This window comes from Centroberyx affinis, unplaced genomic scaffold, assembly GCF_046629955.1.
Source record: "Centroberyx affinis isolate AG114_WGS23_722 - 3 ecotype Tasmania unplaced genomic scaffold, CSIRO-AGI_Caff_v1 ptg005133l_1, whole genome shotgun sequence".
NCBI lineage: Eukaryota > Metazoa > Chordata > Actinopteri > Beryciformes > Berycidae > Centroberyx > Centroberyx affinis.
In genome coordinates, this window is record NW_027282547.1 from 53144 (window position 1) to 69974 (window position 16831).

The following is a 16831-nucleotide window of genomic DNA, read 5'->3' on the forward strand; positions in this document are numbered from 1 at the left end:
ACTTTTTTTTTTTTTTTTTTTACTTCCTGTTTTTGGTCTCACTTAATGCTTTCCTTTTGCTTTCCTTTTTTTTTTTTTACCCGCTATTTGGTTTATTCCTTTTTTTTATTCCTCCACATTTTTTCCGTCTCTCTCCGCGGCCCAGAAAGCCTCACTCTTGGGGCCGCTTCCTCCTTCCTGTTCTGGCGGAGAGAGGCGGAAGGACGGATGGAAAGGAGGAGAGAAAGAAAGAGGGGCAGAGGGAGGAGCTTCTTACCCCCCCCCCCCCCCAATACACACACCTCTCCACCCCTCTGCTCCTGCCTTTCGAGACTCTCCTGATTGTGTCAACCTTTTTATTTTTTTTGTTGTTGTTTTTAATAGCGTTTACTGTCACTAAAGCCCTTTTTTCCTTTATATACCATATTCAATCACACACATTCCCTGTGGGGAGGTGGGAGGGGTGGGGTTCAAGAATGAGGAGTGGAGGGGGGGGGTGGTGGGTTGAGATGATATTTTGGAAAGCGGTATATTTCCTCCCCCAGAGTCCGGTAACACTGTCGTTTTGATATTGAATGTATGCGTGCCGAAGCGTCCGAACCGCGGCGTTTGTAAATCAGAGGAGGTGGAATGAGATTGTTTACCAAGACGCTGGATGTCCAGACGAAAAGCTTTTCGAGAGAGCGGGGGGGGGGGGGTTTGGGGGTTGAAACGATTTAATATGTATATTGGCATGGTTTCTGAACCCCCCCCCCCCCCCCAATTCCCCCCCCTTCCTATTCCTGCTCTTTAACCCCATGCGGCATGCTGGGAAACTACCCACCAGCCATCAGCGAGACGGAAAACCAGATATTATCGTTGTAGGCACTATAATCTAAAAAAAAAACCTGATTGGCTGGTGGATGTCGGGATTTGCCAGTAAGTGTCGCGGATTTAAAAAAAAAAATATATTTGCTTCCTACTCCTTGGCTAAAAACCTTTCCCCACCCCGCCATTTTTGATCCTAAAATGAGAAAAAAAAGACCATTTCAGTTTTGTTTGTGTACTTTTTTTTTAATATGTTTGACTTCTTAATTTTCCTTCGTGTGTGTTTTTTTTGTTTTGTTTTTTTTGTTGCCAAGGCTTCCAAGCGAGAGGAAATTTGTTACCGATGATTGTCAAAGAGTTTTGCGAGTTGGCGAGTGATAAATGCACTGTGTTATTTCCTGCGGTATGAGTACAATCGAACTACGTTTTTGTACGTATCAGAAAGAGAAGAGGGGGGGGGAGGGAAGGGGGGTTGGTTTTACTAAGAAAAACTTATATATATATACTAGCTGAAATCCAATTTATATCCGTTCAGCACCCATTTTGTTTAAATCTGAAGGAAAGGCCAGAAATATTCCAAACAAACCCAAGTTTCTGCCTCTTAGCTTAGCACCAAGTTGTGTGGGTGTGTGTGTGTGTTCGTATGTGTGTGTGTGTGAGAATAGAGCGGTGGCGTTTTTTTCTTTTTTCGCCGTGTGTGTTTGTTAATTTTTTATTTTTTTCCCTAAGAATATTCATCGCCATGACCGTAAGCGGCAGCAGTGCCCCCGAGCTCTGCTGGCTGGCTGGATGCACGCTCGCCTGGCATGGACAAAGGTGCTAATTCAGGCGTTGGTACACGGCAAGGAATAGAGAACTGTGTGTGTGTGTGTGTGTGTGTGTGTATGTATTTGAATGGCCACACAGCTTGCTTGTGTGTGTGCGTGTGTGGTCACGTGTGCTGCGGCAGAGAGAGAGAGAGAGAGAGAGAGAGAGAGAGAGAGAGAGAGTAGGCCAGACGGCGTGTTTTCACACACGCTTGGTCGATTCATTCATCCATCACTGCGGTGTGCACACATACACGCTAATTCACATTTGGGCGCTGTCAGCCGGATCAGCTACAGTCCAGCAGATCAGCCCGGTTAAAGGGGAATTACACCCAACTGGATCTGAAATAAGGTTGTGGTTGTTGTTGTTGTTGTTGTTCGGGCAAAAGGTGGCGTTTATCTCTTGTTTATTTCCTGGTGTCTTGTGAGTCTGGAGGTGAGGAGTTCTTCAAGAGCGAGGAAAAGGCAAAACTGCCACGTCACCGACTTGCATTGCCAGAGATTGGCTGAAAGGAAAAGAAAGAGAAAGGTTGTTTTTTTTTTTGTTTTGGACAGCCATGTTCCTGTATCCGTGTTAAGGCCTTTAGAATTATCAAAAGAGAACTTTTAAATCTTGGGAAATCCCAGAAAATTGCTGCAGAGTAACAACCCTAACAGTCCAGTTCGCCTTTGATGCTAGCGCTGCTTAATGCTAGCTTTTAGAAAGCGGATTAGGATACAGAAGCGGATCTGTTCTCCTCCGCCCGGGCGTCCCGTTTCAGAAAGCACCTCCAGTATCCCATAATGCAGCTGAAACACTGTGATCCACCCAAATCCTCTTGTCGAGTTTGAGCTTGAATGCCGGGGGGCTCCAGATGAACTTTTTTTTTCCACCGGTGACTCTGATGCAGCAGCAGCAGCTGATGGTTCGGTGCTACGGACGTTTCAGTTCCGCTTCACACACTTTTCACTGTGCTGTTTCATCTGGATAAACACAGATAATTTGAATGATGAAGTCGACTTTACTAGGCAGCTTTGCTAGACTTCTCTTTACACCAGACTTTAGTTTGCCTCCAGCCAGCGCTGAAGAGTTTAAATGAAGTTAATTCTCATTTGTTTTTAATCAAAAGTCAATCCCAGACAATCAGAACAGGGTTGGTCTGCCTTATGACGGGTCTGCCATCACAGTGAGAGCTGTAAATCGATACCAATCATTGGTTCATTTCGCATGAGAGAGTTTTAGATCAAATCTTGCTAAAAAGAAAAGACTGGTCTTGAAAGAAAGGCCCTAGGTTAGGCTAGTAACAGTTCAATACATGTTTAAATTCATTGAGCAATAGTAGTTTGTGTGATCCCAAATTGCATCCATCATACATTATAAAGAACTTGATCAGCTACCGAAAGACCAGCAGGTTTTATTCTAAAATGGACCAGACTTAATCAGAAAAGTCCGTTCTTTATCAGCTTTAGAAAACACAAAACATTGCTGTAGTTGGTTTTTTTTTGCCTTCTGGAAATTTATGAATCAATATTTCAGAGATCACACTGGTACGACCAAAGATAATATTCAGCGGCTCGACTGGAAAAGAGCGGCTGTTCTCTGGAGCCCTGGAGGCTGAGTTCTCCCCCTGTGGCTCTGCTGGCCGTTTTGGAACAGAGGAGGAACAGATCATGAAAAAGCAGATTTCAGGGTTTCCTACTTAAGTCTAGAAAGTGTGGAAAGCTTTGGAAAATTATGATCATTTCTAGGTTTGGAGGAGTTTGGGAATTGCTCAAAAAAAAAGTTTGGATATTCTGCAAAAATAGTCGTCAAGTCACAATACATCTTCTGTCAGCGAACACCGACCAAAATCTGGAAAACCCAGTCAAGAAGTTAATTTTAAAATGTAAAATGGACCGAAATCCTGAGATGTATTTTTAATTTTTTATGAAAGTTTTTTTTTTTTTTTTTTTTACATGAGGAGAAACCTCAAGCACCTTATTGTGTATTGTCCACACGGCTGTAGTGAACGTTGGAGTCGGTCTGTTTAATGTCACCGCAAGTTTATATTGATGTTTGGACTGCCCCACACACACACACTCACACACACACACACACACACTCACACAAGTTGAGGGGTCAATCGTTAAAAACCCTCTCTTGATTGCTTAAGCTAAACACAGAAACGGCACAAATGTTGAATCTGAACATTGTAACACCCCCCCCTACCCACACCCACCCCACACACACACACACACACACACACACACACACACACACACACACACACACACACACTCTGGAGACGAACCAAAAAAAGCCATTGAGTCGTTGTCTAACCTATCTTGAATTGAACCAATTTTTTTTAGACACAGTGTTATAAAAATTGTCTGCTTTTTAGGGCCTGGCTTTCGAGAAAATATGTTTACGTGACTGTTTTTTTAATTTTGATTTTTATATATGTATATCAATTTTTATTTTCTTTTTATAATACAAAAGGCTATCAGTCAAAGAGCCCTGGTCCTGAGACAAGCACCTATAGGCAGCAGGAGGTTTTGATGGAGAGCTGGAGTAGAAGAGGAAGAGGAAGGGGGGGGTTGTGGGTAATGGGGGGGGGATCCTAATTTTTTTTTTTAATCCAGCACCCCCCCCCTCCACCCTGCCCCACCCCACCCTCCATTACTGAGCACATGGTACGATCCGTGGAGACTTAACCAAGTTCAATAACTGAGGACAGAGGAGGCAGGAAAGATAAAGAAAGAAAGGGAGGGAGGGAGGGAGGGAAGAGGGGAGGGGGGGAGGTAGAGAAGAGATAGAGGAGAGAATTTGCACATTTTGTTGTGTTTTTCGTTTTTTATTTTTTCCAACGCGTTGTTTAAAACCGCCGCCTTAAAGGAAAAAAACAGTCTGTGCCTGAAAGAGAGCGAGAGAGAGAGGAGAGAGTGTGAGTCTCTCTAGAGAGGAGGGACGAACGAGAGGGGGGGGTGGGGGGGGTGCTGGGGGGGGGGGGGTGGACGGGACGCTTGGATGATTCGGTGTGAATGCATGCATGCATACTGGTGTGTGTGTGTATTGTGTGTGTGTGTGTGTGCGCTTCATTGCTGGGTGGGTTTGGCTGCTGTTTGTAAAGGCTTTGTGTGTGTGTTTGTGGGCGAATATAATGCGTGGGTGTGTTTTAATGTGTGTGTATCTATAATCACCGTGTGTGTGTGTGTGTTAATGTATGTATGTGCTGCTTTTTTTTCTTTTCTTTTTTTTCCACCCTCTCTTCCCTCCATCGCCATTTATGGAGTCATGCGTGTTAATGTCTGCCTCCTCACACGAAGAGCTTTTGACAGCAGCACAGAGGGAGTGTGTGTGTGTGTGTGTGTGTGTGAGAGTGAGTGAGTGTGTGTGTGTGTGTGTTTAATGCGCATGCCTATGCCAGGCTGGGTCTGCGTCTAGATCTATGTGCTGCATACGTGTGTGTCTGGCTTCATGCGGCGACTGCGCATGCCTGTCACTGTGTGTGGGTGGTTTGGGTACTCAGCTCTGCAAGCTCTGTATATAATGTGTGTGTGTGTTTATGTGTGTTTATGTGTGTGTGTGTGTGTGTGTGTGTGTGTGAGTGGGTGGTATGCGCGCAGAGGTTGAGATGAGTGGCTGTTTGTTTTTGTCTGCCTCAGTGAGCGGCATACCTCCTTTCTGTTTCACTCACACACACACACACACACACACACACACACACACACACACACACACACACACACATCTGCAGAGTCACATATGCATATCCATAGCAGAGAGCCTATACATCTGTGCCATATCAAAGCTGCAGGCGGAGCGCGGTCATACTGCACAGTCATATCATCCACATCATGGCTGGCTTCTGCAGTAGAGCTGTGGTTTTTGGATTAAGAGTGCGTTTCCTAAGAAAGAGAAGAGGAAGAAAAAAAAAAGAATGAATGAATGAATTAAATGCAGAATAGACTTCTGACAAAAAGGAGAACAAGACGGGCGTTTTCAGGTGTTTTGGGTTTTTTTTCCTCCTAAGTGTCCCTGTCCTGTTGCTGCCTGCCTGGTACACATCCTGTAGTCCTGCATGGGACACCGGCAGAGCTGAAGCTGACTCTCTCTCTTTTTTTCTCTCTCTCTCTCCATCTCTGTCTCTTGTCCTTTCTTTTGTCTTTCTTTTTTCTGCCTCTGTGTCCTTACCTCCCTCTCTGTTTTTCTCTGTCATTCTTTCTGTCTCTCTTTGTCTCCTTTTCTCTTCCTCAGTTGTCTTTCTCCACCTTTATGCCTTTTTCATTCCTCTCTCTCTCTGTCCCCCTATGTCTCTCTCCCTCTCTCTCTCTCCACCTCTCCCTCTCTCTCTTTCTCTCTCACACACACACACACACAGGTAGGAAGGCAGACAGTGTCAGTCCCTCATCCCTTCATCGCTAAACGAACCATCGGCTTCCGTTCACCGCTGCCTCATTTCTTGCTTGACTCCATTTTCATTGTAGGACCCAAATCCCAGCCAAACGCCTACCTCTGTCACCCATGCATCTGTGTGTGTGTGTGTGTGTGTGTGTGTGTATTTGCATATGTGTGTGTGTGTGTGTGTGTTTGCGTATGTGTGGGTGAGAGCGAGCAAGCGTGTGAGTGGTTGCTGTCTAAAACAACAGATGGGGCTGCCAAATGTGTGTGTGTGTGTGTGTGTCTGTGCATAAGTATTAGTAGCAGCGTGTGTGTGTGTGTGTGTGTGTGTGTGTGCATACATGTGTGCTACGCTTTCTAATGCAAATGTGTGAGCCACTTTGTAAACGGGCATAGGTACGTATGACGAGGCACATCAGTGAGTTTGCTGTGCTTTGTGCTGTGAGGGTGTGTGTGTGTGTGTGTGAAGGTGTGTGTATAGTGTGTGTGTGTGTAGTTGTGTTTGGAGAGCTGGATTGCGTGCTGTCCGCCCCCCCCCCCCCCCCCCCTTGGGAGACAGTGGTCCGATTCTGTGTTTTGTGTTTAATGCACCTTTAATAATCGGAGACGGGCGATAACGACGACGATGATGATGATGATGATGATGATGATGATGATGATGAAGAAGATGTCTGTCTGTCCCTATATTCTCCCTGGCCGCCGTGGCCGACCAATCAGAATGTCCACACTAGAGACCCGGCCAATCATGAGGCGAATATCGATCAGACTGTTGAACAAAGTGTAAAAAAAAAAAAAAAAAAAATTATAATCATTCTAGACTTGAGCGGGGAGAGGGAGGGAGGAGGAGGGAGGGGAGGAAGAGGAGGGAGGGGAGGTGTTGTTCTCTTCTTCCTGAGGAGGAGATCTGTTTGTTAAGAATCTCCCAGGACAGATGAGGCATTGCGGCAGTCTGCCGTCACATGAGCGAAGCCACAATCCAGACAAAGAGACAGAGAGAGAGAGAGAGAGGAGAGTGTGTAATGAAAGAGAGGAAAGGCAGAGGAGGAGGTGGAGGAGGAGGAGGAGGAGGTGATCTCTTCTCTCTGGCGCTGTGCCACCAAGATAAATACCTGGGTGTTTGTTTATGTAGCGTGGGGATGGGCGGAGGGGTGTGGGGTGGGGTCTGAGTGGGGGGACGCTAGCTTTGCCCTAAATCTCCCCCCCCCCCCCACACACACACACACACACACACACACACACACACAAAAAACGCTCAGCAGCCTCCAGAAGCTGACCCGGGCCACACAGGGCGGCACAGTCCGGACGAGCGTGGAAAATGAATTTTGATCTTCTTTCCAGGTTTTGGAAAGTTTGGAAATTGCACTAAAATATCTGTTAAAAAAAAAATAATAATTATCGAAAAGAATATAGCTGTTTTGTCCCGATTTCCACATTTGACTGCATGTTTCATGTAGCTGCAGATGATCCCATTTGTCATTTTTAAACATTGCAATATGATAATGTGAAGAATAATAATGTTCAGCTGTAGAGGTGATGGGGGGGCCTTCTTGTTGTTGTTGTTGTTGTTGACGGTCGAATTGCCCGGTGCATCATATTGACTATCAAGAGAAATCTTCCAGTGCAGTAAAGAAATAAAAGTCTGGACAGAGAATGAATTTTTTTTTTAAATGGAAAACGAGTAGGAGCGGACAGTTTGGATACACATTTTATGTAGTTTGAGATCCCGGTTTGATTTTACACGGAGTGAAGCGTACACCGAATCTGAACGCAGACAAGAAATTAAGGTTTTGGTGGGAAAAAAACAGATATTTTGAAATGTAATATTTGTCGGTGAGCTAAATTTTGTAACGGAAAACGTATAGGAACCCTGTGTAAAGGTGTAAGACGGATGCAACACGCCCTCTGTCCTCGGGTATCGGACTGGGCTTTGGACTGGGTTTCAGGATCCAGGACTATACGGTTTTCTAGATTCATTTTTGCCGCACTTCCGACGAGCACAGTCGAGCGGATATTTTGCTTTCTGTGTCTCCTAATATTTTTTTTTTTCTTTCTCTCTCTTCAGTTTTGAGGAAAAAAGTGGCCCGAGTGCTGCTGAGAGGAGGTAAAGAGGAGAGGAGGGAACGGTTCTCAGAAAATAAGTCTTGAACACTCCTCTGCCCTGCAAAATAAGCAAAATATTGCGTGAAACTGAGCGGCAGTTTATCTCAAGTGTTGTTCGTACGATACTGTGGGCTGTATATCATTAAATAGCAGTTGTTTTTTTTGGGGGGAGGGGGGAGTTTGATATGAAATCTAAACCCTCGGCATGACCTTTGACCCTTTAAATCACACAAAAGGTTGCGGCTGTTTGCCTTTTTGTAGGGCAGTTTTTGTCTTGAGCACACAGTTTTATGACTAAAGGTTGAGCGGGGCCAGAGCGAGTTCGGTCACGCTTTTTAGAAGAGCTTTGTAAACATTTCGGAAATTACTGATGGATTAGTTTATTTTTTCTTTTTTTTTTTCTTTTTTTACTGTTTTTTTTCTGTTGCTATTGTGTTCTGTTTTTTTTTTTTTTTTCTACAATTGAGCTAGCGTACTGTAGTCCTTGAAAGTTATTTTTAAAGAGATGCTACTAACAATTCAACATTAACACCTGTACCTAGAGTTTGCCAAGTTGTGTAAAAAAAAAATTTCAAAAAAGAGAAAACGGGAGAAAGGAGGAGGTGTAAAATAGTTTAGAGCAAGAGAAAGAGAACCACATATTTTTGCATTGCGATTGTGTATGACTGAGGTGCTGTGGGTGGGGGTGGGAGGAGGGGGGGGGGGGTTATTGCTGGACCAGAGGGTTGATTACTGTACTGCAACTATTGTGTGTGTGGGTGGGGGGGGGGGAGCTGGTGTTGTACTACAGAAACCAGACAGACAGACGGACAGATGGATGGATGGATGGATGGATGGATGGATGGATGGACAGTCGAAGCGCAAAGAAACGCTGTCAGGCTCACTTCATTTCAAGACTACATGTCTGAATGTCTGTAAAAAAAAAAAATAATAATAATAATAATTCCTACTGGGCAAAGTATTACTCTCCATTGTCTTGTGGCGATACATAAATATGTTTTCAGCCAGGCCTACGTTTAATCTTCCATTAGAAATCGACGCAAAGCATTTCTAAGTTTACTTGACCTGGTTCTCGAGCCAGCTTTTTTCCGTAAAGAATAAGCTACTGTTGGTTGAATTTTTTTTATTTTTTTAAGTCGCCATCCAGTGGTTGAATGCGGGTACTGCAGCTGAGAGTGAGCGAAAGAGGGGGGGGGGGGGGGGGGGCTCCAAGGCTGCAGTACCTGTGAGCGGCCAGCAGGGGGGGGGGGGCGGGATCCCAAGATGCAGTGATCCAAGACAAGCTACGATTGTACTTTTCTCGAGTCTCGATCACTGTATTCAGCCGAGCACCTTAGGACCGGACCGCAAGAGGGTTCTGCTCCTCGCTTTTTTACAAATCAAGACACAAGACGCCAAAACCCGCAAACACGCCAAATAAAGCCGTCGGTTGATTTGAACGTTGCTGACGTGACTTCGTAAAGAAAAGAGCGCGGCGGCCGATCGCAGCTTCGACTCCATCCATCCGTTCCGTCCGTCTGTCTTTCTTTCTGTTCCGTCTGTCTCGCTCCGGTCGCCGCCTCGCCTACCGATCCGCAGGCGGGACACAGAAGTGACAAGGAGAGAGTGGAATAATCTTTAAAAAAAAATTTAAACATTTTTTTTAAAAAGCACCTTTGGGTGAGCGCTCATCTGTCACACACACACGAGAGACAGCGAGCCAAAGCCTCTGCACCTTTCTGAGCACGCTCCCCACGTCACTTCCTGTCTGCGGGTCGGATGCTGGCGTCCGGAGCGGGATTCTCGGGTTTTGATTTATTTGTTTGGGGGGGTGGGGTGGGGGGGGGATCGAGATGTAATGTGAGGGTTCTTTTTGTAAGTTCCTTATTTTTGTTGTTTTTATCTTTTTGTACTATTATGACTTTTTTTATTTTGTTTTTTTTTTCCTCTCTCTCTCTCTCTCTTCGGCATTTGATGTTTACTGTAAACTGTTGATGATGTGCCCGTCGCCCCCTCTCCCCCAGGCGGGAACTGGGAGCGGAGACTGTGCAAACTCTCCTCTGCATGGGGGGGGGGGGGGGTGAGGAGGGGGTGGAGGGTGGAGGGGAGGGGGGGTACTGGTGGAGGGTGAAGGAAAGGAGTCATTCGCTCAAACGGGGTTCCTACGCAGGGCTGGAAAATACCGAGAAATGAAGTGTGATCTTTTCCAGCTCTTGAAAACAATAGTCCAGAAAAGTATGGAAAAGTATTTACCCAGCATGCATTTGTCGGATGTGGCCTGGTTCAACGTCAACCCAAACAAGCACAAAATCTTTAACAATATGACATTATTCCATGGTAAAAAAAAATTCATCTTAAAAAAACAGCTTTGGAAACTCTTCTGAACTGATACCAGAAAGAGATTTCGGTCCCGATTTTCACAAAACGTCTCAACCTTCGTTCAGGTGCTACAATTCCACGGGTTTTCAGCGTTGGTGCAGCAGGCCGCCACATCAACATCTGGTCCAACGCCAGAATGTGTGCTGGGTTAGACCTCACTTAATGTGATATTTGTTGGGTAGAAAAATGTTCAGGTTCAGAGTGACACGGCCTGTCAGCAAATCACACTGAACAACGAGCAAATTATTTTAATTCGATCGAGAAGTTAAAGGAAAAACCCACCCTGAAACACTTAGACACTGTTTAAAAAAAAAACAGCTGTTGGTCAGTTTTTCTTATTCCTGCGGATAACTGGCTAAACGTATACGTAAAATATTTCGGTAAACGTTAGATCTTTGGTGTCAGTCCCTCAGAATCAAAGAGGCGAGGGCTTCTTTCTAGAGCCGCCATTTTGCACCAAGAGACGTTTCAAGAGACACGTTCTGAGAAATAAAGGAAATCGTAGAAGTAGATGTAGATGAGGCAGGTTGTGGGGAAATTACACTTTCATCAGAGAATAACTCCTGGAATCCGAGGGTGGATTTTTCCTTTAAGGTCTGGAAACATTAGGGTGTTTTAAGAGGAAATGTGTAGGAACCCTGTTGAAACCCTGGAGGGACTCGGGAGTCGGGTCCCACTCTGTGTAAAAACTGGCTAAACTTGAGAACAGAGGAGGGAGGGAAGCGTCCTCATCGTGAGGCGAGTCCTTGTCCTTTATCTCTCGGCTAACAGGCCCATCTCTCTCTCCATCCGTACGTGCCCCTCCTCTCCTCTCAGCCGCCTCCCTCTTCCTCTTCCTCCTCCTCCTCCTCTTCCTCGGCGCTGCGACCTGACCTCATCACCCCGCGCCTGTCTTTTTTTTTTTTTTTTCCTCTTGCGCTCCGCAAAATCCTGTGCATCCTTCTCTGCCGCTGTCGGCAGTCCTGTAGTCTTCTATCCAGAAACATTTACAACTAGTACTCCGCTCTTTTTTTTCCAAAAAAATCCCCACACACCAGAGACAACACACACACACACACTTGCATATGTATACACACAAACGCACAGGCAAACCTCTGAGATATACGCGCTCTGTCACACACACGCTCGCAGACGTTGTGTCCGGCGTGTGTGTGTGGGTGTGTCACTGATGCAGTTTTTTCAACAAAAAAAAAAAAAAAAGTACCAGTTTTACCTCGGGAGCTCTCAGCCATAGCAGACCTTAAAACCCACAGATAACCCGGCACTGGGAACGGCTTTCTAACTGGTGTGGCTGGCGTTATAAAAGCAGGTACATAATGTTTTTTTTTTTTTTTTTTCAGGAACAAAAAAAAAAAACTGGGAGGCTCAGCAGAGTTCCTCCCAGCGAACATTTGAATGAGAACAGTGCAGGGTTTTTACTGAAACGGGACAGAAGCCGAGAGTCCATGTCAAAAAACACTCTTACCTCAGAATCATACTACAGAAGGGGGGCGGGGCTTAACATATTATCATAGCAACCGTGAATGACTATTTTTATTATTATTTTTTTTTTCCTTGTCTCTGGTGTCGTCGGGTAAAAAAATACTCTTGCAGAACTCTTTTGTTTTCTTGTTTTTCCACTATAAATATATAAATATATAAACTGTACATTATTACATAGAAGCACTATCGAAGTTTGATTGTTAGATGTGCACTCGCAGCATGAGGTATTATTCTTACGATTATTATTCTTCATAACCCAGAAAAGAGAAAAAAGTGAAATACAGCTTTTGGAAGTAAGAAAAAAAAAAACAACAAAAAAACAAAACAACCCAATGCAGTAGCGTCTACTGATGTCAAAGAAAATACCCCCACCCCACCCCCAAACCCCCCATACCCCCATCCCAGTACCCTGACCCTGCCGTGTGCCCCCCCCCCCCCCCCCCAAAAAAAAAACTGCCTCTCAAACCGGGAAACAGATTCCAGGCAGGTACCATGTCATGTACCATGACACTAGAGGAAAACTGTTCCTGCGGAGGTTGTTACCAGGTAAGTATTGATGTAATTTTTAACTTAAATAAAAACAATTCCGTAGTTTTCTAAGGTGTATCTAATAAACCCTTTATAAATGGGTGTAGCCATGAACAATAACTATATAAGAAAAAGTAATTATTGGAAAGTACTATCTTAATTTCTAGATAGTACATAATTAAACTTGGGCTGTTACCAACATAAACCTTGGATAACTACAATTGTAACTTGAATTGATGGGTAATAGAGGAGGTGTTTCTAAGAATTGGTTGCCTACTTTCCTAGGAAGTACACAATTATATCTGAGTTATTACCAACCTAAAACGGTCACAACTACACAGTACTTAGTTGAGTTGATGGGTAATAGTGGAGATTTTTCTTAGTATTTTAGCTGTAGTTTCTCTGTATTTACCTACTTATTTACAATGGTAATTACCCAATAATATACTATAATTTATCATATATTTACCGGGTAAATACTTATTAATTAGGGGACTGTAAAAGGAAGGGTTACGACGCATATTACTTCAGTGGAAATGTCCAACCCCACCCTCTGCATCTTCCTGGTTGGAAGATTCGATGTCTTTTCTTCATGTAGAAAAAGTGAAATACACCTTAAGAGGCTCAACTGACAATTTCCATAAGAGATGGAATTCTGTACTTACTTATATCAATTCACTCACTTCCCTGGACTGTGCTTGATAAGTCTGTATATATAATCCATTGTGCAGTGGAGCAGTGTGTGATGAGCATCAAGCAATTGCATATGTGTTCATCTTATTTTATTTTACTCTATTTTAATTATTTTTTTGGGTTCATTAGTGGGAGGGTTTTTTATTTATTTTTTCTTTTGTTTGTTTTTGTCTTGTTGTTTCTTTACGCTGTCTAAAAAAAGAAAATGGATCACATGTTTTTATGACGGCTACTACGGTATTGTTTTTGATATCATGTTTTACACTAAAAATACTTATGGAAAAAAAAAAAAAAAAGAGATGACCATAGCCATGTCCCATAAACTTTTTAGCAGGTTCTGTAGTGTAGTAAAGCTAAAGCAATAAATACATTTAAGAAAGAGAACGCTACACATTGCTGCCAATGCTCCCATATATTACAAAGCTTTATACTGTAGGTCTTCATCAGGTCACAATCACCAATTGCAATCACAGCAGTGATTGCGGTTGTAAACGCCAGTTTCCCTACGCATGTCCCATAAACTTTTGAGCAGGTGCTGGAGTGTAGCAGAGCTAAAGTAGCCTATGTAAGAAAGAGAACACTGCTGCTGCCAATGCTCCCATATACTTGTCTTCCAACGTTTCGGTCACCATCAGGTCACGATCACCACTGGCCAATTTATAATTTCAGTAAATGACATCATAAACATTCGGTTTATCACTTGTGTCCTATGATTAATTATCATTGGAAACGTGAAAATGTTTAATAAGGAGGAGGAGGAGGTTTATCTGCCGCTCTAACGCTCTCTGCTGCCCATTGACACACAGCGGACAGGTGTTGCATATGTAAAGCTTAATTAACATGTTGCTTTTGATTGGCTGTCACCTGGGCTACAGAATTACGCATGCGATACGCTTCCATACAGCTGAGGATAACACAGCGGTAATGTGGCTCCGTCACAGTTTTCACGGGTGTGGTAGATTTATGAATCAGGGAAATTGACCGTGGTGCAGATTTTGCGTCACTATTCTGTGACCGCAGAGTTTTGTGAATTAGCCCCTAAGTGCGTAGGGTGTGTTCTATTTATAACTCCCTCCTGGGCTTGCTTCCATCCTACTTGTGTAAATGTCTCTCCAGGGGCCAAAAGTCATTACGGCCTGTGCTCACAAGATGTTTTCCAGTTAACCGTGAAGTTAGGACAGAGCTGGGGAAAAACTTTTCCCCTCCACATGGAATGCTTTTTATGCTGTCCTTGTATGTACCTCGGTTGTTTTTCTGTTTTTATTATGGATATCTTGGATGTTTTGTCTGTTCTTATGCTGCCCTCTTGGCCAGGTCTCTCGTGTAAAAGAGGTTTTTAAATCTCAATGACACTTTTTACCGGGTTAAATAAAGGTTAAATAAATAAAAATAACATTAAACACAAAAATACAGCATGTCAGGTAAAATGACATTATCAACGAAAGAAAGAAAGTAAGAAAGAACATGTAGCAGGCCACAGTGGGAGCACATCTCAGTGCATCTGGAAGTTTATTCCAGTAATTGGGAGCATAATTGCTACAAGCAGCTTCACCTGATTTAGTTTTCACCCTGGGAACAACTAACAGACCGGTCCCAGAGGACCTCAGAGGTTTGACTGACGGAAGCCAATGCAGTGAACTGAGAACTGGCGTAACGTGTTTTGTTTTCTTAGTGTTAGTCAGAACTCTGGCAGCAGCATTCTGAATGAGCTGTAACCGCCCCGGAGTGTTTTTTTTTTGGGAGACCTTGCAATATTATAATATTACATTGCTTTATTGCTGAGCTTTCGGCCTTGGGCCATCATCAGAGCAAAGTGAGCGGTGCAACAAACACAGAACAAAAGAACCACTACACAGGTGGATACAATGAGTTCATTAGCTCAATTAACCAATCACAGCATAGAAGTACACATCAAAATAACCAATCACAAGATCATCTTTCGAATCATTAATATTGGTTACAGATACCATACAGCAATATAAGAGTCTACAATATTATATTGAGTATTTAAGAAGAGAGTCAAAATGTTTATCCAAATAACCAATCACAGCATCATCTTCCGAGTCGTAAATATTGGTTACCGAGATAACATACAAAAATTGAAGGTCTACATTACATTGAGGAGAAATTCACACAATGCCAAAAAAGTGAAATGTCTTCCAAGTCATGTTTGAAATCATTAAAATGGACTGCTACTGGATAGGTACGGTCACTTCTGTGAATACTGTTTTTGTGTTCACAGGAGTTTTTGCCTATATAGGCCATACCGCAGGGGCAGGTAATCATATAAGTTACATTTATAGATGTATGTGATTACATCTTTTATCGCATATTGTTTTTTGGAAATAGGGTGAATGAAAGTGGAAGTTTTTTTTTTTTGTATGGTGGCATTGAGCACAGTGCCCACAAGGGTTGAACCATTGATATTGTTGTTAAAATTGAGATCGGAATCCACAATGACACCAAGATTCCTAGCTTGGTCTTTACTCTTGAGAGACAGGGTGTCAAGGTGAGCCCTAATTTTCTGCCTCTTCTCAGTTTTCCTTATTTAGCTGAAGAAAGTTTTGACACATCCAGTCATTAAGTCATTGATACACTGAATCAGTGAATCTACAGGACCATATATAAAGAAAACAATGGAATATATGTCAATCCATGTCAATTTTATACTATAAAATTGAAAATAAATGGTAGATGGTTGCTAATTTAAATGGGGAAACATTACAATTATCGGTTATATTCACACTAATATAATCAACCGCACTCTGTGAAACTGAGAAATACTGCGGTTGTTCGTTTATGGTTGATTTTAAATTCGTATGAGTTATAGGAACTTGCACACTGATTAAATGAGGGAATGTCCATAAGGGAGCCTTACCGATGAAAGATTTAATACAAAAAGTGCTCCATGGTGAGAAAAATTCATGACACAGAAGTCCTATGGCAACAGCAGTACTGGGCCTACAGAGAAAAGAGAAACGTTTATAAATAAATATACTGTACATTACAAAAAAACAGTAAATGTCATCTCTTCATTAAGTCCTAATGGATGCAAAGTCTTCAAATAATAAATCCATCTACATTCAGATTGTTCAAGTTCAAGTTTATTTATACAGCGCTTTAAAAAAAACAAAGGTTTGAACCAAGGTGCTTTACAGAAATTGGTTATAAAAGACAAGACATAAAAAAACAAGGAATAAAACAAGACAAGAACAAAAATGCAAGAAGAATAAAAACTCATAAGAGCAGAAAAATGAAATAAGTAGACATGCACACAGCCATGAGTATGCATACATCCACGGACATCTGATCAATCAAAACAAAAAGCTAGAGTGTAGAAGTGGGTTTTAAGACAATTCTTAAACGAACCGACTGACTCAGCAGATCTAATGTATTCAGGGAGACTATTCCACAGTTTACTTACTGCTACGGAAAAGGCCTGATCCCCAGATTTCTTAATAACCCCACCAAACAGCAAGGGTACTACCCCAATTCCCTATCGCCTTCTCCTAGAATTTTCTCTGCCAACCCTTGACTTTTCCAAAACTTTCCTTTTCCCTTACTCTTATTTTCTTTTCTTTTTTGTGCTCATTTATTTATTTAATTTTCTTTCACATCTTTTGCATTATTATGTTAGCTGTCTTATCAATTTGGACAATTTGGATCCCTTTTTTCCTCTCGGCGCAAATTATCTCAGAACAAATAACTCATATTTTCA